This window comes from Corythoichthys intestinalis, chromosome 3 (genome assembly GCF_030265065.1).
Source record: "Corythoichthys intestinalis isolate RoL2023-P3 chromosome 3, ASM3026506v1, whole genome shotgun sequence".
NCBI lineage: Eukaryota > Metazoa > Chordata > Actinopteri > Syngnathiformes > Syngnathidae > Corythoichthys > Corythoichthys intestinalis.
The window spans coordinates 27,249,021-27,275,341 of NC_080397.1; the positions used below are offsets into that span (position 1 = coordinate 27,249,021).

Here is a 26,321-nt window from a genome sequence, read left to right on the forward strand (position 1 = left end):
CTGTGACGTGCACGGTAGAAGACGTCCTCTTCACGCTACAGTGTACTGTTGTGTATGAGGACGAAGGATTCAGCTGATTTTGCGGATTAATACGTTTATTTTTCGCATCACGCCAGCCAAACGGCTGCAATAAATCATTCTGTATGAGGGAGAGGCATATGCGCCTTTTTGGAGTTTCAAAAGGTTCCCATTCACCGTGGATATTTACTGTGGGACCATTGGACGTACGAGGAAGTGAGTAAACATCTCGTTTTGTATTATGTCAAATACGAATACAGCGATTACAAAGTAAACACTACAAACTTCCTTTGTATAAAGGACTACTTACGTTTGATCATTGATAGGCATGTAAAAAGCTCTCCTAATGCTCATTAGCAGCAGCACGTTAGCTGCACAACAACTCCAGCCACCCTCCTCCGGGAACGAACTGTAAATTGCTCTCCGCCGGGCGGTTTGCCGATCCGCAAAGACATTCGACAACCGTGTCAAATAATCCAGGCTAGTTATGTGTGATTTTCCGCTTGGAAGACTTTGAAACATCACTCGGTCCGGGTTAGCATGTCGGCTAGCTGTCAGGCCTTCTGGTTTGTTTACATTCTCCGAAGCCGGGGAAGGGAAATGACATATGTCCGATTTAGGTGTCATTAAATATCGTTCGGGAGGTGCGACAGTAAAGGTGAAGTCGACAGTTTTGACCATTATGGAGTAATTTTGCCGTGTCGTCCTGAATAAATGCATTTTTATTATTTCATATTCCATTCAGCACAAGACTGTCATTTGTCATGACCATGCCTTTATTTAGCAATTGGGGAAAATACTTGGATAAAAAGAATATCCTGTAAAAATATTGAAGTAAAGAGACAGAAACACTGACATTGTGCCGCTCTCTTCGTCGCGTTTTCCATGTTGTGAATAGTTCCCCCTTGACAGGCTGACTGGTCATTCTCAAGCCATTTATATAGCTATTGGGGAAAAAAATACTTGGATAAAAAGAATATCCTGTAAAAATATTGGAGTAGAGAGACTGAAACAATGACATTTTGCGGCTATCTTCGTCGCGTTTTCCTCGTTCTGAATAATTCCCCCTCAATGGGCTGAATAGTAAAACCGATGAGCCCAGTCTACCGCTGACGTCATCCACCTGTTGGGGACGCTAAAGCCCTATAATGGTATGCGTGGCTAACCGGCAGATTAAAAGACTAATTTCTCGTCATCTGCGCTTTGCTAAATTGTTGTATATAGTCGAATCGTCTCAAAATATGATTCTAATTCACATAATAATGCCATTTAAGACTTTTTTTCTCGTGTCATATGCTCTTTAAGAGCCGCGCGTGGTCCCCTCACTATCCGCTCGCTCTCGCTATATGATTGGCCGAAGAGTCAAAATGCTCTCCCGTGAAATGCCTGTTTAAAAATGTTCCCGTTGTTACTTCTTGCGTTCGCTTATAAGTGCCCATTTAAAAAGTAAAAGCGATGGATGATACTACACACAGAGTGTATTATTAACAAATGTTAAAGTTGTATAATCATATAGCGAGAATAAGAAACGTCACTGACAAGCGCAGGCCCCCGCGAGTGGATAGTGTGGGGGAATAGGATAGTGCGCCTACAGCTAACAAGACTCTTAACATTGCATACCGCTTCAACATATTCAATAGTATTTAGTTTTCATTCATTTTAAATTAATATTCTGTCCGAACAAGCTTAACAGAGAATCCACACCGTGCCATCACACATCAAGCAGATGAATATGTAACTTTTTCTCCGCAGTGACAAAAACAGCTGATAGTGGCCCCCATTAGGTAGCTAGCCTACTATATGTAGCATATGGAACAATGAAATTAACAGTTCACCTGCTGTGGCCTGAACGTAGTCTCACACTTTCCTCCTGGTGCGCATGGACTTGAATTGCGTGCCCGCTTGTGCAGTCCCTGTTTTTTCACCTCTTTTATCAACACCATCGTTGTTTTGGGGCTTTTTGAAGAAACTTCGGACACTCAGTTGCCTTGACATTTTTTCAGAGTAAGGCCAACGACGTCATGCATGAAGAGAGACAATAGCTAATTAATATGCTCACTCACCACCCTGTGGTCTGGGGTGTGAATTGCAACCTGTCAAAATGACGGATGGACTTCAGTTTTTTCCGTCACCGTTTTAAAAAATTGGTCAACGACGGAAAATATTCGGTTAACCAGCCCCTGATATATATATACATATATATATTCGGAATATAAGTTGCACCTAAATTTAAGTCGCACCAGCCATAAAATGCCCTATGAAGAGGAAAAAAAACATACTAGTATAAGTCGCACCAGAGTATAAGTTGCATTTTTGGGGGAAATTTACTTGATAAAATCCAACACATAGAACACATATGTCATCTTGAAAGGCAATTTAAAATAAAAATACAATAGAGAACAATATGCTGAATATGTTTACAGTATGATTATGTTACATGATGCATGAACAACCAAATGCAAACGTGACCGGTATGTTAACGTAACATAGCTATTAAGACTTGTTCAAATATCTATAACAAGTTTCCCAAACCATCACTGTCACTCCAGAACACCAAAATAAAATGTGAAATGATATAATAATGTGTTAACAGTTTCATACATAAGTCGCTCCAGAGTATGAGTCGCACCCTCAGCCAAACTATGAAAAAAAACTGTGACTTATAGTCCGAAAAATACATTACGCCGTATCCTGTAAATCTCTTCTTACTGAATTCAATTCGGTAGCCATGCAGTACAGTTTTCTTTGTATCCTAGGATAGAAAATGGATGGATGGATGGATGGATGGATGGATGGATGGATGGATGGATGGATGGATGGATGGATGGATGGATGGATGGATGGATGGATGGATGGATGGATGGATGGATGGATGGATGGATGGATGGATGGATGGATGGATGGATGGATGGATGGATGGATGGATAATTACAAATCCTGTAGTTAATTGTTAAATATTTTTCATTGCGTGACAACATGATTATACATTTAATACTGTAGATTCGAAAGTTTTTAGAAATAATCATAACCTGCCTGTGCTCCCTGTGAGTCCTCCACTCCTTTTTCATCAGTCTGGCTTATCTAATGGAGAGACAGGGGAACAGGATGTTTATTAATAATTTATTTTATTGATTTTTAATTTAATTTTTCTTTTTTTTTAAATTATTTAATAAGTGTATTTTTTGCCGATATGAATGTTAAAAATATGCTTAACAGTTTAGCATAAGATAAAATGTGATGAACCATTATTAGTCCCACCGTGGGAAAATGTATAACTACAAATACTGTATATAGAGCTATAAATTTTAAAGTGTATATGACATGAAAAATAAAGTAATAAATAGCATTAATATTGAATTTAAAATCTTATATTGAGATGATTCAACTATACAAAATAATTTGGCAAAGTGCAGATGTTGAGATTTGCGTCTTTAAAGCTGCCGTTTAGCTCCGCCTGTCATCATAGCGCACCGGCACCTCCATCTTGGTGATGACGTCACTAGGTGAAGGTTTTAGCATTGAGAAAAATGGAGGAGAAAGCGTTTTTCAGCGATTCTGGTTCAAGTGTTAATTTTTAGAACAATATTGTCTATCCAGAGGAAGTGTGTATTATATTTGTAATGTATGTTTGGGTCATATTTGGAGGCGGAGTAACATTCAGAACAAGAAAAAGGCAACAGAGACAACAAAGACAAGGCTGATGACCAGAGCAGACTGCATGGGCAACACAAAATGCCATCATTGGTTGAATCTCTCGACTCCAATGTTTTTACAGGATATTCTTTGTATACATTTTGATTCCCCGAATGCTACATAAATTGTAATTGCCGATAGTGTTGTGCTAAATAGAATGTGAAATATTAAAAATAGATTTATTCAGTATGACGGGGCTAAATTACTGCATTATGGTCAAAACTGCCAACTTCTTGCACCTCCCGAACGGCATTTTATGCCGCAGGAATTTCAGCGAAGTAAAACGCCTCTTGTAATTTCCCTGCAGCGGCATCGGAGACCGCTGCAAGAGCTTAAACAAAACAGGAGGCGTGACAGCTAGGCTACATGCTAACCCTAACCGAGCGGTTACTATTTCTGCGGTCAGGCCAGCCTCCAAAATGCAAGCCATGCTCTTGTAGATTGGACGTCTACTAGTAATAAACCACTGACAAACTTGTTTACATTGACAGCAGAAGGATGACTCGACGCCACACGAATAGCTAGCATCGTCAATGACACTGAAAGAGTCAAACACATATCAACAACACTAACAATACTTAGACAATATGATATTGACATACAGTCATTTAAAAATCTATAATATAGTGAGAATGCCAACGATGAATGTGTCAGTCACAACAGAAAATTGTCATACGTGTAAAGGCAGATTCTCCCTCGTTGGATCTCGCTTGTTCTGTGTGTATCTTCACTCTCCCAATCTTAATTGCCCATCTTATTATGTGCACATAATTGAGACGTGTGGATGTGTCAGAAAGAAATAATAATAATTGCTGGATGACAGCCAGCAGGCTGGATAATTACTGATGCTGTCTTGTGTCCTTTTCTTTTTGTTTTTTTTTTACCTTCCTTCTCTTTCTCATCATCATTCAGCATTCATTAAGGCAAAGGTGTCAAGCTCATCCACATTGCAGTTATCTTTACTTTCCCAACCCATTTACAGTGATCCCTCATTTTTCGCGGTTAATGGCGATAATCAAAATCCGTGAAGAAGGGGTGGACCTTATTTACTTTATTCTGTGTGTGTGTTCAATGTATTTTCTCAGTTTTAGCATTGCAAATACAAGACGTTTTTTTCCCTTTTTCCCCCCAAAGTATCATTAAAAAAACTTTCATGTATATTTTAATAAATGGTTTTGATGCACTTCAAATGTAACAATTGTGATCAATTTTAAACATGTTATTGTCCCACCGAATTATTTTTAAACAAAGAATAACGTAGCAAAATATTTGTCTTTATAAATGCTCCAATGAGTGAGTCCACTCAAATCCGCTCACACTGGTCGCTTACACACACATAATGAGTTGCCACATGTTTAACAAGCTAAACGAGTTGGCTCCTTTGAAGCGCAGCGCTCCCAAACTTCTCTGGCAAGATCAAAGGTTGTACGCCTGTCACTCATCGTTAACTTTAACTGCCCTGGTGAGCAGCAAGTGGGAGAATGAGAGGCTGTATGTGATCGGATTGGGACATCTCTATAAAACAGTGTATTTATTTTCTGTGGTACCTCTACGAAAGAAATTAATTGGTTCTGTCAGTAGATTCTTAACTTGAAAATTCTGCAAGTAGAGAGAGACGCGTTTTCCTTGTAAATGCCCTAATCCGTTCCAAGCCCCCCCAAATTCAGACACAAATCTTTTATAAAGCATAAAAATGCATCAAAACATGTATCAAATATACGTTACAATTAGATTATTGCACATAAACATAAATCTGACTTGAGCATATTATGAACATGATGCTGAGATACACACATACACCTACAGTAGAGGTCCCTCTTAGCAAATTGGATGCCAGGAATGCTAGGCAATAGCCAATTGCAGAGCGGATATAAGTACCGTAATTTTACAGTATTAGTAATGTTGTTAAATAAAGTATACCGTAATTTTCGCACTATAAGGAGCACCTGACTATAGGCCGCCACCCACCAAATGTGACAAGAGAATGGCATTTGTTCATAGATAAGCCACACTGAACTATAAGCCGCAGCTGTCCTCACTGTGTTATGGAATATTTACACCAAAAGATATTAACCGGTAGCACTTTATTTGACTCTGGCATCATACGACTGTCATGAGACCAAATGAACCACCATGAAGCTTTGAATCAATTGGCTGCAAAGCCTCATTGCTTCAAGAAACTTCATTTGGCCGTCACTGCTCCCTTGAAGGAGACAGTCAACCTCTGCTGCTACCTGCTGTCTACACTGTTGTTGTTCATCATGCCTCCTAGCATGAATTGCAGCTCTCCAGATATAAATATCAATCAAAATTCATGTTATGTGCTAATTATTTCTTCAGTTGCTGTTCCAGTTGTTTCATTAATTGCTACTTATGGTATTTGGTAACATTCTACTGTATTTGACAGTGGCACCATAAGACTGTCATTAAACAATCAATTTTATGACATGATACTGTCACAGATAACAGATGACATTGAGTGTTATCCTGCAAATTATCTCACTTTTGAATGGGTCTAAAAGATCCGAGCTGGACATAAATGGAGTGCGTAACATAATTTGTCGGATGACACTTAATGACACTTGCCATAAGTATTCATGTCATAATTATAACTGTTTTATGACAGTCTTATGACGCCGCTGTCAAACAAAGCGTTACCAAATACCACAACTAGCTATAAAAAAAAAAAAATTAAAAAAAAAAACTGGAACAGTGACTGACTAAATAATTAGCACAGAACATGAATTTTGATTGTTATTTACATCTGTAGAACTGCAATGCATGCTAGGAGGCATGTGTTACCTTTAGCCCAAATACATCAACAAATAAGCCGCACTGGACTATAAGCCGCAGGATTGAAATTGAAGGAAAAAAGTAGCAGCTTATAGTCCGAAAATTACAGTATGTTATTTTCAGTCAACTCTTGAAGCTGCGAGTACCAGCCATACTGTATTTTTGCCTTTCTTATCCTGAAATTTATTTCTTAACAAGAGGCAATATTTTCCCATTGAGGCATCTCTTAACCTTAAAATTTTGTAAGTAGAGACATTCTTAAGAAGAGGTACCACTGTATTTATTTTTTAATTGAAAATCATTTTGCGATGGACTGATGGCGCAAAGTTTGAAGTGCAAAGTAGGGAGAAATCACTGAAAATCTCTGATTCATTGACAGTGCAAGATGTCCAATCTGTTTTTGCTGGTCCAATCCGATAAAATGGATTGGCCATTCAGCGCTGTCAGTGGAAGCCAGTGACAGAAATAAGTGCACCACACAGAATTTACTGTGACGTATTTCCAGGAGAACCTCCATTGTTGATTTGCATCTCTCCTTCTAAGCTATGCGCACATTTTGGCACGTTTATCTTTTTTTTCTTCTCGCCAAGCTTCTATTCTTCCCACTCATCTTCTTATCATGTTTCCCTTCATCCCACATGCCTGCTCTTCCTTCATAATGGCTGCGAAGGAAGTCTTCTCTTTTATTTTGACCACGTTTGACGCAAGTTCTGCGCATCTGCAGCTGCCAAAACCAAGGAGCGCGGCAACGCCGCAATACACGGGAATTTTCATTGCTCCGTTCGACATCCATTTCATTCAGCGTGTTGGAGGCAAACGTGGGAGGTGAGCTGACGATTTCATGCTGTCACGTCGCCGGACAATGGCGGCTAACTGAACCCGCTGTTCTGTATGGCGTGCCAGCTGGCTATATCCTGTTCCTCAGCAACAGCAGGCACAAGACCTTGAAGAGCAAACACCACCTACCTTCGTCTGGATTGCGCCATAGATATTGCGTGAAAAAAACATGCATACAATATGCCCAAGACAATATAGAGTGTTGTGAAAAAATATTAGCTCCCTTCTTGAATTCAGTTTTTTTTTTCAGCCTATTTATCACACACAAGTGTTTCATTTCATTAACCCCATGATGCCTGAATTTACATTCAACAAATATACATAAAAAAAACATTGTGGGATAACATACACTGCTGGACAACAGTATTGGCACCCCTGCAATTCTATCAGATCATGCTCAATTTCTTCCAGAAAATGATTGCAATCACAAATGCTTTGGTAGTAATATCTTCATTTATTTTGCTTGCAATGAAAAAACACAAAAAAGAATGAAAAAAAAATTAAATCATTATCATTTTACACAAAACTCCCAAAAATGGGCTGGACAAAAGTATTGGCACTCAAAGCCTAATACTTGGTAGCACAACTTTTAACCAAATATCTGCGAACAACTGCTTTTGGTATCCATCGATAAGTTTCTTAAACAATGCTCTGCTGGAATTTTAGACCATTCTTCTTTGGCCAACTGCTCCAGGTCTCTGAGATTTGAATGGTGCCTTCTCCAAACTGCCATTTTCAGATCTCTCCACAGGTGTTCTATTGGATTCAGGTCTGGACTCATTGCTGGCCACTTTAGAAGTCTCCAGTGTTTTCTCTCAAACCATTTTCTAATGCTTTTTGAAGTGTGTTTTGGGTCATTGTCCTGCAGGAAAACCCATGACCTCTGAGGGAGACCCAGCTTTCTCACACTGGGGCCTACATTATGCTGGAAAATTTGTTGGTACTCTTCAGACTTCATAATGTCATGCACACGATCAAGCAGTCCAGTGCCAGAGGTAGCAAAGCAACCCCAAAACATCAAGAAACCTCAGCCATGTTTGACTGTGGGGACCGTGTTCTTTTCTTTGAAGGCCTCTTTTTTTCCCCCCTGTAAACTCTATGTTGATGCCTTTTCCCAAAAAGCTCTACTTTTGTCTCATCTGACCAGAGAAAATTCTTCCAAAACGTTTTGGGCTTCTCAGGTAAGTTTTGGCAAACTGTAGCCTGGCTTTTTATGTCTCTGGGTCAGAAGTGGGGTCTTCCTGGGTATCCTACCATAGAGTCCCTTTTCATTCATATGCCGACGGATAGTACGGATTGACACTGTTGTACCCTCGGACTGCAGGACAGCTTGAACTGGTTTGGATGTTAGTCGAGGTTCTTTAGCCACCATCCGCACAATCTTTTGTTGAAATCTCTCGTCAATGTTTCTTTACCGTTCACATCTAGGGAGGTTAGCTACAGTGTAATGGGCTTTACACTTATTGATGGCACTGCACACGGTAGATACAGGAACATTCGGGTCTTTGGCGATAGACATGTAGCCTTGAGATTTCCCATGCTTCCTCACAATTTTTCTTCTCAAGTCCTCAGACAGATCTTTGGTCTTTTTTCTTTTCTCCATGCTCAATGTGATACACACAAGGACACAGGACAGAGGTTGAGTCAACTTTAATCCATTTTACCTGGCTGAAAGTGTGATTTAGTTATTGCCACCACCTGTTATGTGCCACAGGTAAGCAACAGGTGCTGTTAATTACACAAATTAGAGAAGCATCACATGATATTTTTAAACGGTGCCAATACTTTTGTCCGGCCCATTTTTGGAGTTATGTGTAAAATGGTAATGATTTAAATTTGTTCCCGTTCTCTTTTGTGTTTTTTTCATTGGAAGCAAAATAAATGAAGATACCAAAGCATTTGTAATTTCAATCATTTTCTGGGAGAAATTGAGCATTATCTGACAGAACTGCAAAGTGCCAATACTTTTGCTCAGCAGTGTACAGTAAGTACATGAAAATCAATTTGATGAATACAACTAAAGATTGAAAAATAAAAACAAAAATTAAAAATCAATCAATAAATAAATGCACATAAAGAAATAATAAAATGTAAGAAATGTTAAAATAAAAAAGAATTTAAAAACTAAAATGAAACATAAATAAAGGTAATTCAGATAAAAAAAAAATATAACATTTATGAATTATTTAAGAATTTTCGATATCTGTGATTTTTTTTATTTATTTTTTAAAATAATTTTTAGCTACATTGTTAGACCAAGTCTTTATATATATTTATTAAAAAAAAAAAAAAAAACATCTTGCCTCACCCAACCCCCATCTATCCTTGGTGCGTGGGTGGCTGTTCATCTTAAGCTTGGGTTCTCTACCAGAGGCCTGGGAGCTTGAGGGTCCTGCGCAGTTTTTGCTGTTCCTAGGTCAGCGCTCTTCTGGACGGCTGGACAGAGATGTCTGATGTTTCTCCAAGTATCTGCTGGAGCCAATTCTCCAGTGTGGGAGATATGGCCCACAGTGCTCCTATGACAATGGGCACCATTGTTGCTTTCACCTTCCAGGCTCTCACCAGCTCTTCCTTAAGCCTTTGGTATTTCTCTAGTTTTCCGTGTTCCTTTTTCCTGGTATTGCCATCGTTGAGGATGGCTACATTGATCACAACAGCTGACGTCTGCTGCTGTCCTCTGCTGCTTATCCATGATCACGATGTCCGGTTGGTTTGCCACAACAATCTTATCACTGTGTATCCGGAAGTCCCACAGGATCTTAGCCCTCTCATTTTCCATCACCTTGGGATGTGTTTTCATTGCGATATAGGGCCTCTACTCCATACTATGATTAGATATTTCTGTACACTATACCGGCTACTTGGTTATGGCGTTCCATGTATTCTTTTCCTGCCAGTATCTTACACCCTGCTATTATGTGTTGGACTGTTTCAGGGGCCTTTCTGGACAGCCTGCACCTGGGATCCTGCCTGGTGAAGTATATATGGGCCTCTATTGCTCTGGTGCTCAAGGCCTGCTCCTGTGCTGCCATGATTAGCACCTCTGTGCTGTCTTTCAGTCCATCCCTCTCTAGCCATTGGTAGGACTTGTTCATATCTGCCACATCAATTGTCTGTTTGTGCTACATACCGTGCAGGGGTTTTTCCTCCCATGATGGTTCCTCCAACTCCTCCTCCTCCAGTTTCCAGTGTCTGAAACATTCACTAAGTGCACCATCTCTTGAGGCCATTTCCGTGATGTAATTGTGGAGTTTGGATGTTTCGTCTTGGATAGTGGCCCTGATGCTCATTAACCCTTGGCCTCCCTCCTGGCGCTTAGTGTATAGCCTCTGGATACTGGATTTGGGGTGGAACCCTCCGTGCATAGTGTGCAGCTTCTGTGTTTTCACATCTGTGGTCTGAACTTCCTCTTTTGGCCATCTTATTATTCCAGCAGGGTATCTGATCACTGGGAGGGCATCGCTGTTAATTACTCAGATCCGTTTTTTTTCCTGACTTCTATTTATTCTATTTCTCTTTTATATATGTCCTGAGTCTTCCAGCCAAGGCTTGGAGTCTTTGTTTGCCAGTTTCCAGAGTCTCAGGAATGGGCATCTGACTGTACCTCTTGGGTAAACATTTTCTGGTCACACCTTTCCGGAGTTCTGACAATTGGCTTACTTCCCTCCGTGTTGCTTTGATTTTGGGTTCCATCCTTCTCCGCCATGGTGCCTCCTTATTGATTTTCATGATATCATTATCATTATGCTTACCAAGCATCTCAAGGATTACTATTGCTGTACTGTGTATCAGGTCATTGTTTTCAGTTATTGTCGCAGTAGGGATAATTCTTATTGCTGCATTAGCTAAGAGACTTTCTGCTGGTACTTCTCTCATTCTTGTTAGCCGGTGTCGGCGTTACTCTCTCATTCTGATCCTCTGTCACTGGGCTTGGTACCCAGAGTTAGCAACAACTCTCCTTCTGACCTGGCCCCCTGGCTCCCCCTTGCTATAGCATTAACGTGTTGTACCTATAATAGCAGTTGCCATTTGCTTATGTTGGAACACTGAGCTACTAGCTGTTTCGGTGTCAACGTAGACTGTGAGTGTCAAAGTATTCATATGTAGCTAATGTATAGACCTGTCACTAGGGTTACTAGAGTGGTAACATTCCAACAGTGCCTTTTTCGCATCTCATGTCCATCCGTCTGCTGCGTGTTCCAGTAGCCTATTTCTTACTATAGTGCCCTGGTTCCTCAGCACATGGCGCAGACCTTGCTAACCCGGGCGACATCTGAGTGAGACACACTGGTCTCACTGTTCGGTATCACAAATTATATGAGGTAGTTAGGTTGTAGTACTAAGGATAATAAATAAATAAATAAATAAATAAATAAATAAATAAATAAAATCCATTGACAATTTGGTTACCAACTGCTAAAGAGTGGGACGATTGTATATTTGTCGACTCATTGACTGCCATTGTCATATACAGTGCCTTGCAAAAGTATTCGGCCCCCTTGAATCTTGCAACCTTTCGCCACATTTCAGGCTTCAAACATAAAGACATGAAATGTATTTTTTTTGTCAAGAATCAACAACAAGTGGGACACAATCGTGAAGTGGAACAACATTTATTGGATAATTTAAACTTTTTTAACAAATAAAAAACTGAAAAGTGGGGCGTGCAATATTATTCGGCCCCTTTACTTTCAGTGCAGCAAACTCACTCCAGAAGTTCAGTGAGGATCTCTGAATGATCCAAAGTTGTCCTAAATGACCGATGATGATAAATAGAATCCACCTTTGTGTAATCAAGTCTCCGTATAAATGCACCTGCTCTGTGATAGTCTCAGGGTTCTGTTTAAAGTGCAGAGAACATTATGAAAACCAAGGAACACACCAGGCAGGTCCGAGATACTGTTGTGGAGAAGTTTAAAGCCGGATTTGGATACAAAAAGATTTCCCAAGCTTTAAACATCTCAAGGAGCACTGTGCAAGTCATCATATTGAAATGGAAGGAGCATCAGACCACTGCAAATCTACCAAGACCCGGCCGTCCTTCCAAACTTTCTTCTCAAACAAGGAGAAAACTGATCAGAGGTGCAGCCAAGAGGCCCATGATCACTCTGGATGAACTGCAGAGATCTACAGCTGAGGTGGGAGAGTCTGTCCATAGGACAACAATCAGTCATACACTGCACAAATCTGGCCTTTATGGGCAAGAAGAAAGCCATTTCTCAAAGATATCCATAAAAAGTCTCGTTTAAAGTTTGCCACAAGCCACCTGGGAGACACACCAAACATGTGGAAGAAGGTGCTCTGGTCAGATGAAACCAAAATTGAACTTTTTGGCCACAATGCAAAACCATATGTTTGGCGTAAAAGCAACACAGCTCATCACCCTGAACACACCATCCCCACTGTCAAACATGGTGGTGGCAGCATCATGGTTTGGGCCTGCTTTTCTTCAGCAGGGACAGGGAAGATGGTTAAAATTGACGGGAAGATGGATGCAGCCAAATACAGGAACATTCTGGAAGAAAACCTGTTGGTATCTGCACAAGACCTGAGACTGGGACGGAGATTTATCTTCCAACAGGACAATGATCCAAAACATAAAGCCAAATCTACAATGGAATGGTTCAAAAATAAACGTATCCAGGTGTTAGAATGGCCAAGTCAAAATCCAGACCTGAATCCAATCGAGAATCTATGGAAAGAGCTGAAGACTGCTGTTCACAAACACTCTCCATCCAACCTCACTGAGCTCGAGCTGTTTTGCAAGGAAGAATGGGCAAGAATGTCAGTCTCTCGATGTGCAAAACTGATAGAAACATACCCCAAACGACTTGCAGCTGTAATTGGAGCAAAAGGTGGCGCTACAAAGTATTAACGCAAGGGGGCCGAATAATATTGCACGCCCCACTTTTCAGTTTTTTATTTGTTAAAAAAGTTTAAATTATCCAATAAATTTTGTTCCACTTCACGATTGTGTCCCACTTGTTGTTGATTCTTGACAAAAAAATTAAAATTTTATATCTTTATGTTTGAAGCCTGAAATGTGGCGAAAGGTTGCAAGGTTCAAGGGGGCCGAATACTTTTGCAAGGCACTGTATTAATAAGAAATGGATAATGTAGAAAATTTATCCAAAATAAATAAATACATCCTTAAAAAAATATATATATACATATATATATATATATATATATTTCATTTGCTGCCAGCCCTCCAATTGCAAATGGATTGGAGATCTATCACCGTCATTGGTAGTGAAACATGACAATTAGCTGTTACCGATGTTCTTTTTATATTCCTTAGCCCATCCTGATGTGTAAGTATTTGACATTATTTCATGCAAAGGGCATTTTCTTTTTTTGTTTTTACCATGCACGACCTCGGTATATCTCCATTAGCCCAGAGTGGACTAATGACATATGGTGCGTTCTCATACTTACTTTGTCTCCATTAGTCACGGTGTGAATTATTAGCTTGGAGCAGCATCTTCTCATTGACACACACAAAGGTAGGACGTATTGGCTGGGGTGATTTGTGACCTCCTTTCCTCCTTTGCTGCCATGGCACTTATTGATTTCTTCTCATCTTTACCTTCTCTCCTGCTCTCTTCCTGTCAATGTTACTCGTCTTCTCTGTGCTTTCTCTACTGCCGTCAACCGCCTACCTTTTTGCATCTTTTAGCCCCCCCTCTACCTCCCCACCTTATCTCTTAGCATCACTCCCATTTACGTTATTAACAACCCCCTGGATTTATAGTGGGCTCCATTACTGTGCGCTTCCTTCAGATTGTGTTCGGTGGAGTCTAGACGTCTTTGGGTGTCCTGAAATGTCCTTATTACTAATTCAGTTTGGCTAACTACTTGGTTAAAACACCGACAAAGGTTATCATCTGCTTGAAATAAATATCTTAGGCCATAAGAGTTTCACAAATCGAAACAAAAAATGTAACATTTTAAAATATTTACTGTATCACAATTAAATTTTTTGTTGCTTTTTTGTTTTTTTTTTGCAATGATTACTAATTTTAATTGATATTAATCGGTTGAGATTAAATGTGATTGATCGCATTGTCATACACACAATCCGATGGAGGCTAAAGTAATATTTTGTATACTTTTATTAAAAAATAGCAATGATTACACATTTTGATTATGTGAAATTGACTGTGATTGATCGCATTGTCATACACACAACCCGATAATAATTTCAAAGGTGTAGTATTTATATTGTAAATGTGATGCCATATTACATAAATATTAATGCATATTACTTTTTTGGGAAGGAGCTACCTGCCGTTAATATAATTAACTGTGTAAATTGCAATTTAACTCAAAATTAACTTGCTCAGCTTTTCAATTTTGAGATATTTTTAAATAAGTTTATTTATTTATAATTATTTATGTAAGTTTTTGCCTATAGCTTTATTAATGTACATATTTATTGTTCTTTTTTTATCTATTAACATTTTTTTAAATGAGTTATTAATTAATGTTATTATTTTGTTTAAAATTATACCTTTTTTTATTACACACAGTCTGTTTTTTGAAAATACATTCCCCTAAATATGTGACATATCGTCAGTCCAGTGCACTTTATTTTTTATTATTATTGTTTTTAAATTCTTTCTTCATGATACTTTTTTACTGGTGTGACTTATACTCCAGAACAGAGAGACGTATGTTCAAAAAAAAAAATGTATTCAAACACGGCCCAGATGGAACAATATTAATCAATCAACGTCAGCGTAGGCGACATGCACACATGAATGCACTCACTGAATTCACTTGGACACGGTCTGTTGACTTTCTTGTGTCCGAGCAGTGCAGACGCAAATATCACAATGTCGCTCTTGGTGTGGTTGTCATTTCCTGCTTGTGTCGCTCCTCCCTGTTGTAGCTGTAGTTCACTATCAATCAAATTTATTTATATAGCCCTTTACAAAAACATGAGAGGTCCTCAAAGGGCTTTACAACAAAGCCAAATATATAGTACATAAAAGTCAATACAACAAATAAAACAAAACAGTTAAAATCTGAAAACATTAAAACCCTAAAATCCAGGTACCCTTGTCAGTAGAACAAGCTAGTCTAAAAGTTGGTCTTTAACCCAGATTTTAAAAGGTCTGGATTAGTGATGGTGCAGATGTACATTTTTTGTAAAATAAATAAATAAATAAATAAATATGATAGAAGTGTTATACCGCTAAATATTGTGCATTTATAGATTATATGTTTTGTGTCCTTTAATTTGTTAACCGTAGACAAGTTTCCGAGGTACTTCCGCATTTCTGCTAGCGTCTTTCGTTTTACACTCCACTAAACAGTGGAGCTGGAGTGGCATCACTCATCAAAATCCCTCAAAAAACATAATTTGGAAATACCACACACATCTGCCATCATCACGACATGGGAGGACAACACGTTCATGAAGGCAGATGTGGAACCAAGTCCGTGCCACCACAAAGACCAGGTGTTTATGCAGTCATGTTGCCGCTGTGTTATGGAAGGTTATGTTCTTCCTTTCCCTGGATTTTCATGTGTCCGGTGCTCAAAAAATACTAAAGCTATAATCTAGCGCATGAAACGACTTGTTGTCCTTGATATTGTTATTACGATGGGTTTCTGATTGTAATTATGATGATATTTAATATTATGTACTGCAACTACTGTACTGCTGTGGCTGCAACACATGGTATCTGCTGCTAGCCTATTGCTAGTCAGTACATGTTGGATGGCACATTTATGTAGACGCATAAATGCAAGTGTTCCAATTTTTTGTTCGTTTGCTTACAAGTGGAAAACATTGTTAGGCAAGGGAAGACAACTCGATTTGCCTCATAACAAAACTTACTGTACGTTGATAAACATATATCAAGACTACGTGCATTCTACTTTGATGATGGAAGGCTCGATTTATACTCCACCTTGGTTAATATTTTTCCAATAATTTTATAAATTGTGATTTATTGACCTGTTTTGCACATGCAACAATCGTTTTAAATAGAACAAGAAATGGAATTGTGTTGTCCAAAGGTTTTATTGCGATCAATATCTACAATAAAAAAGAATGACATACTATTTGTGTTTATATGTACATGTTTGATGAGCTCATAATACCATAACTATAATCTAACCAGATCAACAATACCTTGTAGTATTTCCTTGTAAAAACAAAATCTGTGTCAGCCCTTCTGCATTCCACAACTGTAATATTATTTGTAATTTTGCCTTATTTTGGTCACTCAAGAGGCCGGCGTCTCAATCTACACCTCACGTTAACACAGGCTGAAACCATTGTAAGAATTTTGTCCTCCAATGATCAACGAAGTGGTAAGATCAAACGCACACTTCATCTGCGTTGTGCTGAATCCATTTTTGGAGATTCCATGGGTTCCTCTGGTTTGATTTTGCAGTTTTAACTTTGTCTACTCACAAAGATGACGCCGCCCATGTTTCGCTCAGAAAACTCGTCTATATAGATTAATTTTACTTTCTTTCTAAAATGATTTGAAGTTTGGAAGGGTTAACACAGTTTCATGTCATTCATTGTGTTTATTCTGTTCCATTGCAGTCATTTTAAGAGAAACAATTTGTGTTTTTGTGTTAAGACAAGTTTGCCAGTCTATTTGATTTGCTCATTAGCGGGCTAGCTTTCTGTAGGCACTTACGAAAACCCACCTCCAGCCGCAACGCGGTGGCCCTGGACGTAACATCCAGTTTAATGTGTAATAAAAGTTAAAGGTCAAGCGTCTTTTTTTAATCTGACAACGTGGCGGAGCCACCAGTGCTAATTGCAAGGACAGTGAGGTTAATTAAGGTCACTTATTGATGATTTGAATAATGGGGACTTTTCAAAGGCATAATGGACAATGAAAGATGACATATTGATGTGATGTTTACCTGCTAGGTTGTTGTTTACATTTTATATGACTTGTATTTGAAATATGAACTTGCTATGATGATGCCTTATAGTGCCACGCCTAGTCATATTGGCTATAGGCATATGCCTGTAGATGGGGTTTCAAAGTCTAAATGTTATTTTCATTTGTTTTGAACCTATAATATAGCACGCCAATGTGCACGCCACTCAATCCCATATAGACACTTTTATGGCGTGTTACATTGGGTTTCAAAATTGATTTCATTGCAGCCCCATCAATTTCATTTTTTTTTTCTTGTGAATATTATTTAATATGGCCACAAAGTAAGACTATTGACAAAGAAAATGCAATTTTATTAAAGTTAAAGAGTTATTTTCTCTGATACACAAATCAAGAAGCCATTCCCTTTGATAATTGAACTTATTTTAACTTGCATTTCAGTGAAGAAAACCCATAAAACATTATGTAGCCTACTGAAAATTAGATTGGAAAAAAAAGATATATCTCAAACAATTTCTATTTCTTTGAACATTCAGAATCCACTATCACTCATCCTTATTTGGATCACAAAAAGTAATGGGCTTTATCATTGTGTCACTGGGCCAACTATTACTGCACTTTTTCCCCCTATAACTTTCTTTCTATTTGGAATTTTTGAATAAAATAAAAAGGGACATTTTGTCTGTGAGCATTGTAGAATTCAAGCAAAAAATTGTAAAAAAGATGACTTTTAGATTTTTGTCCAAGTGCCTACTTTCTGTGATTTACTTTATTACATGATGATTGTGCAGACCAAGCTGTTAGAACTCATGTATATTGTTGTATGCTTTCGGTTTTACAAAACTTGAAATAAACAAAGGTTATTCAGTAAAGACAAAGGAAAAAGACTACCACTGCTACTACTAATGACTGTTATTGTTTGAACTTCCTTTCTATCGTGTTTAGCTTGCTGTCGAGTTTGAGTAACCATACACTCAACTGAGGGCAGAAGATTTCATATTAACCGTTTATAGGGAGTTCATTTAAAATATTGGGTGCAGCCAATGAGCGCAATTAGTTTAACAAGTATCCCAAAATGCCCCAGAAGAAATAGGAAGTGACCAATAATCTACAGGAAGAGAGCAAAGCATCCACATGCAAATTCTCAAGAAATCGTGTTTTCTGGTTACAGTAATCCTTTGATTTTCATGATTTATGGGGACCAGAACCCAAAAAGTGAACAAAAGTTAATTGGTGCTCTTATGTGTCAATCTTGCGTCATTAACCAATCAAGTGCCTTGGATATGTGCCTGTGGGTATGTACAAAGCCCCCGAGTCTCTGCGCATATTTTTTCATTTTCATTTCTTTTATGAATACTTTTAAAACCCTGCAATGCACTGAATCCTCAAAACGTGAAACACGCAGTAGCAAAACATTACTGCATTATTGTTATTGAACATCATTCACCCATGGAGTTCTGCTTGCCGTTATTTAAATGCACCAGTTTCAACATTTCCTGGGCACAAAACTTAGCAATTCCACACTAATGAATGAAATCACTGCCAGTTTGGGCTAGTGGTTGCAGCGCTCTACCTGTCACTTTTGCACTGGCAATGCGTTTTATGGCCCAGTGCAACTTAGTTCCTTGTTTTCACCGCAGTACTCCAGAACATCTCGCTGCTTCTAATTGCCTCTTCAGCTGGCATTTTGGTGGCCTCGCCCTTCCCCGTCTGCAGTTGCTGATGCTGGAGTAATCTCCCTTGTTAGATTGCTAAACAGCAGTGTCCAACATTGTCGTTTTTGTTTGTTTGTTTTTTTGTGCCGCTACATTTCAGTACCTGAACTCTCGTTATTGGTTGTTGTGTGTCCTTTGATATTTGCTTACTAAACAAAAAGTAGTATGATATTACAGAAGCATATTGCTGCCTCTGCAAAAAAGCTTTTAGTTTGGTTAATTTGCTTCACTTTTGATGAGGAAATGAATCATATTTCAGAAATGACTCGCTGGTCATGTCTGCAGCTCCTGCCTCTTTCCCCTGATTGGCTCGCCATGTGAAAGCGACAGATCTAAGGCAAAGTATGACGTATTGGTTCACGGAAGAGCAAAATGTCATTTCCCGTCATGAAAAGCTTTTCGTGATGTTTTTTCCTCTTCTTTTGATGAGGAAATGAAGTGTATTTCCAACAAAACCGCTTTGCAGTCCAACAATATATTCAAGCAGATAGTTGCTTGCTGTTCACGTCTGCAGCTCCTGCCTCTTTCTCCTGATAGGCTAGAACATCAGATGACCAAAGAAGTGGCTGGACAGTTGAGGTTTGCAAGACGGCACTGCATGAACATTCAGTGAATCAGGAAGTACCATCTTGCTTGCAAGGCTATTATAATATCATGTAAAAAATGTGATTGTGGTAACATTTTTACATAATATGTCACGTTTTCTCATGCTAAATATTACATTTTTACATGACAACTATGATTTTTTTCACAATTTTGTTGCTGAAACATTTTAGACATTTAAATGAAAAACATTCTTTCGAAATGTTAAAAGATGAACATTTTGATCGATTTGATTGGATGGTTGTCAATGAGTGTGTCATGAGTTGACGTCAATTGCAGCCAATGAGTTAAGGTCAAAAGAGTTTGGATATCGGATTTGGAGCACTGTAGCTACAAAGAGATAAAACATGAGTGGGTCTCTTTTGCGTGACAGAACCTCCCATCAAAAGAACTCTTGTCAACTTTGTTGGTGAAAAAAAATACTGTGTTGCAAAACAGAGGTAAACTGTCACCAATAAGCCCGTCAATCAACACTTTGACATTTCTTTGGGCTATTAGCATGTTGTTGATTCTTGCAGTGAAGTCAGACATGTCAACTGTGACATCTTGGAAGTAGATTATTCTAGAAAGTCAGGAGCGAAAAGAATGTTTTCACAATACTGCTAGCCAGTGTTGTTAATGACTAGTGTTGTTAATAACGGCATTAGAATTTAACGCCGTTACTAACGGCATTATTTTTTTCAGTAGTGAGTAGTGAGCTGATAGCCTACAAACTACACCCACATGATGCTACGGTAGATATCACATATTATAGAACTAGATGCAAATGACAGACACGGCGGCATTAGTAACATGTATGAAAAACTCGATGCGTTAGTAAACAGCTGCCGTCTTAAAGCAGAAGACTTCATAGGAAGGCTCCGTTGTAGAGAACCTTTCTAGCAAACCTAAATAACTTTCTATCTAAAATGCTCCTAAATCGGCAAAATCTTGACTTAAATCTATCTTTAAATGATGAAAGTTTTAAACTTACATATGTCGAAAGTAAACATAAGGGAACTAATGCAATAACGGGAGCAATTATTAACAACTTTAACGCTTGATTCACAACATTAAATGACTTCCACACATAGCAAAGGTTACTATCTAGTTATTGCACTATCAGCAATACCCCTGTGTCTAGTTAAGCTTAGGGTAAAGAATTGGGCTAGGGCCAATTGTGTCATGGACCCGACAGAGGAGGACCACAAATGCGTCACGTTTTCAACAATTTATTGACAGGACCAGCAGGACAGGTGAAAAGATGGCAGCAGTACAGACAAGGGCTAGGCAGAAGTCAGGTTTCCAAAAGCAAAAGGCAGGTCAAGTTACCAGGGCAAGAGAGAAGGCGGCAGTCGGGCAGGTTCAGATTCAGCAACGAGAGTCAGATTCAGAGAGCTAGGCAGGCTTCGCAGACAGTCTGTAACAAATTGTCCAAAAAACCCTTTAAAATTCACATTGTGTGACCTGTTTTTTTTGTTTGTTTTGTTTTGTTTTTTTTGTTTTTTTTTTTGAGAAAAAAAAACAAACAAACATAAAAATGATCACCAGCTACCTTGCCGTGTAACTAATTACTCTTACATTCAGGTAATTGGTTTCCTAACACAATGACTTTTTGGGAGAAGTAATTTGGAACTGTAATTACCCGATAATTACTTTTTTAAAGTAAGATTAACAACATTGTTAATGACGGCAGAGTATCACAACTTTTCTAACGATGATATTTCTTTCAGTCATGAGTAATCTAATTAATTATTTTTCCCATCTTTGCAACGCCGTTACAGTTACTCGGGATGTGAAGGAGCGTGTTACTTCAATTTGGTAAAATGAAACGCGAGTTCTCTGATTTTGTCGAAGTTTCCTGGGAGAAAGCAGGGGTGGGGGGGTTAAGGAGGTGGTGATGCCATTGCAAACGCGATTATGATTGGCTAGGTGGCTTGGAGTGTTAGCATAGCATTAACATTTAGCATGGCGAATGTCATCTTAAACTCTTGACCAATTTTTTTGTTTGTTCATACAGTTCGTGGCGTCCAGGTGTGTATAATCACCAAGTTGGCATGGTCTTTATAGACGCTATAATAATAATAATAATACATATATTTTTTTATCACCAAAAGTAGTCACTTGCCCTAAACTTTTTTTGAATGACGTATCCGTGAACCTTGTGTGATGTTTTTTAATCGAAACAACTAGATAGGATAAAGATAGGAGAGGCAGGAGATTCAGAACATCACCTGCATATTGAAAAGTATATGTCAATATCCTGTATATTAAGAGTGTGACAGTACACACAAGTCACGGTTCTGTACCTACCTCGATTCGGGGGTCACGGTTCGGTGTGGGTTAAGTAGAACAAGAAAAACAAAAAGGCTTTTTTTCTCACAGCATTTGAAAGTTAAAGTTTGTATACCGTTACACTCTTACAAAGGTGATTTTTTTTTTTTTTAATGAAAAAGATCAGTTCAATAGGTTAACTATAAATATCTTTCAATTGAAATATGTTATAAAATGTATAATGTAATAACGTGTGAAATGTAAAGTCAGTTACTTTTCTGAGTAACTAATTATTCTTATAATGAGGTAACTGAGTTTCTAACTCAATTACTCTTTGAGAGAAGTAATTTGTAACTGTAACTAATTACTCTTTTAAAGAAAGATTAACAACACTGCTGCTAGCAAAGGTATATGTATAGGAATCACGGAGTATGTGTTGTGGTAGTTTGTAAAATAAAGGGGAAAATGTGTTTTATTGTTGGATGTGTTTTATTAATAACTCACATTGATGGAGATAGACGTCCAATCCATTTTGACTTGGTGGAGCAATTGAAGCAGCCAATTAGTTATTAGTCACTCACAGTCACTCTCTCGTTTTAATCAAATACTTTTAATCCCCATTATTGATGTTGTTCTTTCGAATCTAATGTTTTCATTAAGATTATTTTATTGTTATGTATTTACTTATATACTGTATATTGATAGCAATCCTTGAATGATCCTTTTTCAAACCCATTGACAGCAATAGATGTCCAATCCATTTGGACTGAGAGGGTTGGCAACGCTCATTCGAAAAGCGGAAGACTGAAAAAACACAAAAAAGGCAAAGAACTGAAAAACTGCGAAACAATTTGTCATATTCACACTGCTCCAACTTTAAAACATTCCAAATAATCATACAACCAAACTTAAGAAATTGACCTATCTACAGGAATTTCTTTGCACTCAGACATTGGATTGATCCAGATGCTTCCTGGTCCCGTCTGTAGCGTAGTTCCCGCCTTTGTCCTTATTAGCTCTAACATCAGATGACTGGGGAAGTTGTTGGACAGTTGAGGTTTGCAGGCAGGTACTCTATGATGAATCAATGAAGGATCAGGAAGTACCGTCTAGCTTTAAAGGCTATGCTGTCTTTCGACCCTAAAATTCACAGTTACAGCCAAAACACGTTTTTATGTTGTTGTTGTTGTTGTGTTTTTGTTGTTGTTGTTTTTACAAAAAAATAGCCCTATTCATTTCCAATGGCAAAATATTTCAAATTCATGGATCAAAACACTCAGAAATTCAAGGCACACTACAGTTATCAGCCAGTTTTTGGCCAAAATGTACAATTCTGCTAAAATATGGCAAAAACCTATGCATACTGTTTCCAAGGCACATTCAACTGGTGAAAACCTTTCCATTCACTCGTATTGATTTAAAAAAAAATCTCCAGTTGGGGTTATTATTTTTGACAAAAAAAAGAAAATCCTCAGATTGCCTCAAATGAACAAGACAGGAAATGACCCAAAATGAATGAATGTCCTTGGTCTGAATGGATTGGGTGTCTCGTGACTTCAACATAGGCGGACAGTTTTAGTGCCATTGAGGGCACGAGATGTCCAGTTCATTTGGACTGGGAGGGCGAATTAACCTTTCGAATGAATATTGACAGACGAGACATATTGTAGCCTCGACAAGGACAACGTTAACTTTATAATGATAATCCACAATCAGCAGGAAAACAGTACAACAGTACAGTTCAAATAATTAAGCCCACCTGGACGCTACGGACTTTATGTACAGTAAAAGAAGTTGTTGAGAGTTTAAGAGGAACCTCGCCATGCTAAAGTTGATGCTAGGACTAACGTGAATGCAGTGCTAACGCTACAGTTACAGTTACAGAGTTGCATTTGGTGTGTGATGATCACTCAGCCCAGACCTAAAGGCTAATGCAACATGGCATATTCTCTCTTACCAAGTTAAGAAAATATATCTTACTATGTGTTTCAAAACAAGCAAGCATGCACTTTAGCCTGGCTTGAAGCACATCCTAGTTGAGGGTGAGGGGGAGGATGGCGCAGCACATCTCACATGACTGACATGACCCAAACACTGCCACGGTACAGGTTGACATACGACACATACAGTACAATAAGAAAATGTGACAAAAACTATGTTGCATTTTCATCTCATCTCGTCAAGCGAACACTTGCACTCTTCTCGTTATGTTTTAGTCTCCAAGGACATGTTTTTAGCTAGTTACCGTCTCATCACCGTCATGAAAAAAATTGTATGTCAACCTAATATTTTCGTTATGATCATCGTTGACAAAAACAAGGATTCAGGTTTATTATTTTTTTATAACTGTCCAAAAATCCTCAAATTTGTCTCAAAATTAACAGCACAGGAAATGACCCCAAATTTACAGGAAGTCAGATTGGAATGCCCCAAAAATGATCAGATTGTGGCCTAAAGGCAACCGAAAGTGATCTTTAAGTGCTCCAAAACCAACAGGAAATTACCCAAAACAGACAGAAAAGGACCCAATCCATTTGGACTGGGACATTCGTTTATTCACATTTCACAATGAGTTAATCATCACGTAGATCTCCAGTGTTGCATGCATCTATCGATCCGTCATACTGCCTGCTACCATTTTCCGTAACTAGGCAACAATTGCTTTGCCGCACGCCTAGCTCCACCCCTCTGCTTGTCAAGCTAACAAAAGCCGTGCTCTACATTAGCACAAGACAGAACTGCCACTGCGTGACACGTAATGTTAAGCCATTCTTCATCCTTTGTGTATTTTGACAGATGAATGTCAGAAAGCTTTTAGTAAAACACCTGCGAACTGCTTTTAAATGTGTGAAAAAATACACCATATGTCTACTTATAGATAGCTCTACAAAGAATATGGACGCTGACATGCATTCAAATAAGTCAAGAGAATCCTCCCCGAAACTTAAAAGACGTTTTGAGTCCAATAAACGGGGCGAGCCAGTGCCAATTCCACTTCCATTTCTGGCACAGCTACACTATCAAACAACTGCGGCGAAGAAAGAGAGAGATGTTACACTGAGTCAAGTCGCTATGTTAAGGACAAACGTGATAAGGGAGCGTCTTGAAGCGCCAGAAAAGATGATAGGGGAAATGCAGGAAATGGAGGACTTAAAAGCTATATTGTGCTCACAATGTGACAGGTCAAACAGATGTGTCTTAGGGGGGGCAAAAGGAACAAACAAAGCAGGAAAAAAATCTCAAGGTTTGTTTTATGAAGTTGGTCTGCGGTGCTTAGGGAGAGAGGAATGCCAAAAGACAGGAGGAGTCAAAACGAAACATACCGCTGTGAATCCTGATAACACAACTGTGAATTCAGTAACGTTGACTTTATTTCAATTAAACAAAATATAATTGACCTTTTCAGGAACAGTGCAGTGGAAAGATTGTCAGACCTGCCACCCTTAACTGCTCAAATGTTTATTTTTTTATCATAATAACAACTTAAACATTAGCTTTTTTTAAAAATTGTTTTTAATCGTTATTGTAGTTTTAAATATTATTTTTACTAAATACAGTCTTAATAAAAGCTAAATTATTATATATTATTTAATATAATATAAAGATTTTTTTCTCATAGTATTTACCTCATTACATGCTATTGACGGCGAGGAGGGCCGAATTAACATTCGTTAATTCACTGCTCCCAGTCAAAATAGATTGGACGTCTAATGGCGTCAATGGCAATCAAACGTGAGTATTCACTGTGAATTGGCTGTGCCATTAACATTCACTGTGTCTTTGATGGCACTAGACGTTCATTCATTCGTCCCTCCAAGTCAAAATGGATTGGACGTCTAGTGTCGTCAATGGTAGCTAATGAGTTGAATGAGTGCCCTATAAGGGTTAGAAAAAAAAACAAAAAAACTCATAAATTGTGCATGAAAGCGGGAGTCAAACTCATTTTGTTTCGAGGGCCACATTTATGACAATTTCATCTCATGTGGCAGACTAGTTTATTTTTTGCCAAATACAGTATGTTAACTCACTGGCTGCCATTGACCAATTAACTTTGTGTGGGAGGCAGGAATGAACATTAATTCGCAACCTCCCAATCAAAATGGATTGGACTTCTAGCGCCTTCAACGGCACTGAAAGATGAGCATTCACAGACAGTCTTTCCAGTTTAAGTGAAATGGCAGACAATGTGTTAATTTTGTGTCAATTCCTTCTAATTTTTAGATACTTCCGGGAAGTTCCTCTAAACTTTCCATCATTTCCTGTTAATTTGGGGGGGAGTTCCAGTTTGGGGGCATCGTTGGTTCACTCCTTTGTTAACTCATTGGCTGCAATTGACGGTGCAAGTAGTTCAATCCATTTTTGATTGGCACACACAATCACAAATCTAAGGTTTTACGGCGCCGATGTATGCAGAATGGACTTGGTTGTAGGCTTCTCTTCTGGCTCAGCAGGTGGGCCTTTTCCCTGTAAAAAAGCTGTCCAAAGACGTCGCCGCCTGCAGCGCACAGCCAATAGCAGCTAATGTTTGCTA

At 38.5% G+C, this 26,321-nt stretch overlaps 1 protein-coding gene across 3 annotated transcripts in view; it reads left to right on the forward strand.

Moving 5' to 3' along the window:
- Positions 1 to 26,321, forward strand: part of LOC130912928 (netrin receptor UNC5C-like) — a 404,638-nt gene that overhangs the window by 200,138 nt on the left and 178,179 nt on the right. Inside the window, exon 1 of one of the 3 annotated variants that reach the window (XM_057831089.1) lies at positions 24,487 to 24,545. The exons of the other annotated variants lie outside the window; for them this stretch is intronic. The gene's annotated coding sequence lies outside the window, so the exon portion shown is untranslated. Of the gene's footprint in view, positions 1 to 24,486; positions 24,546 to 26,321 lie in introns of those variants that run through there. 3 annotated transcript variants of the gene reach the window in all.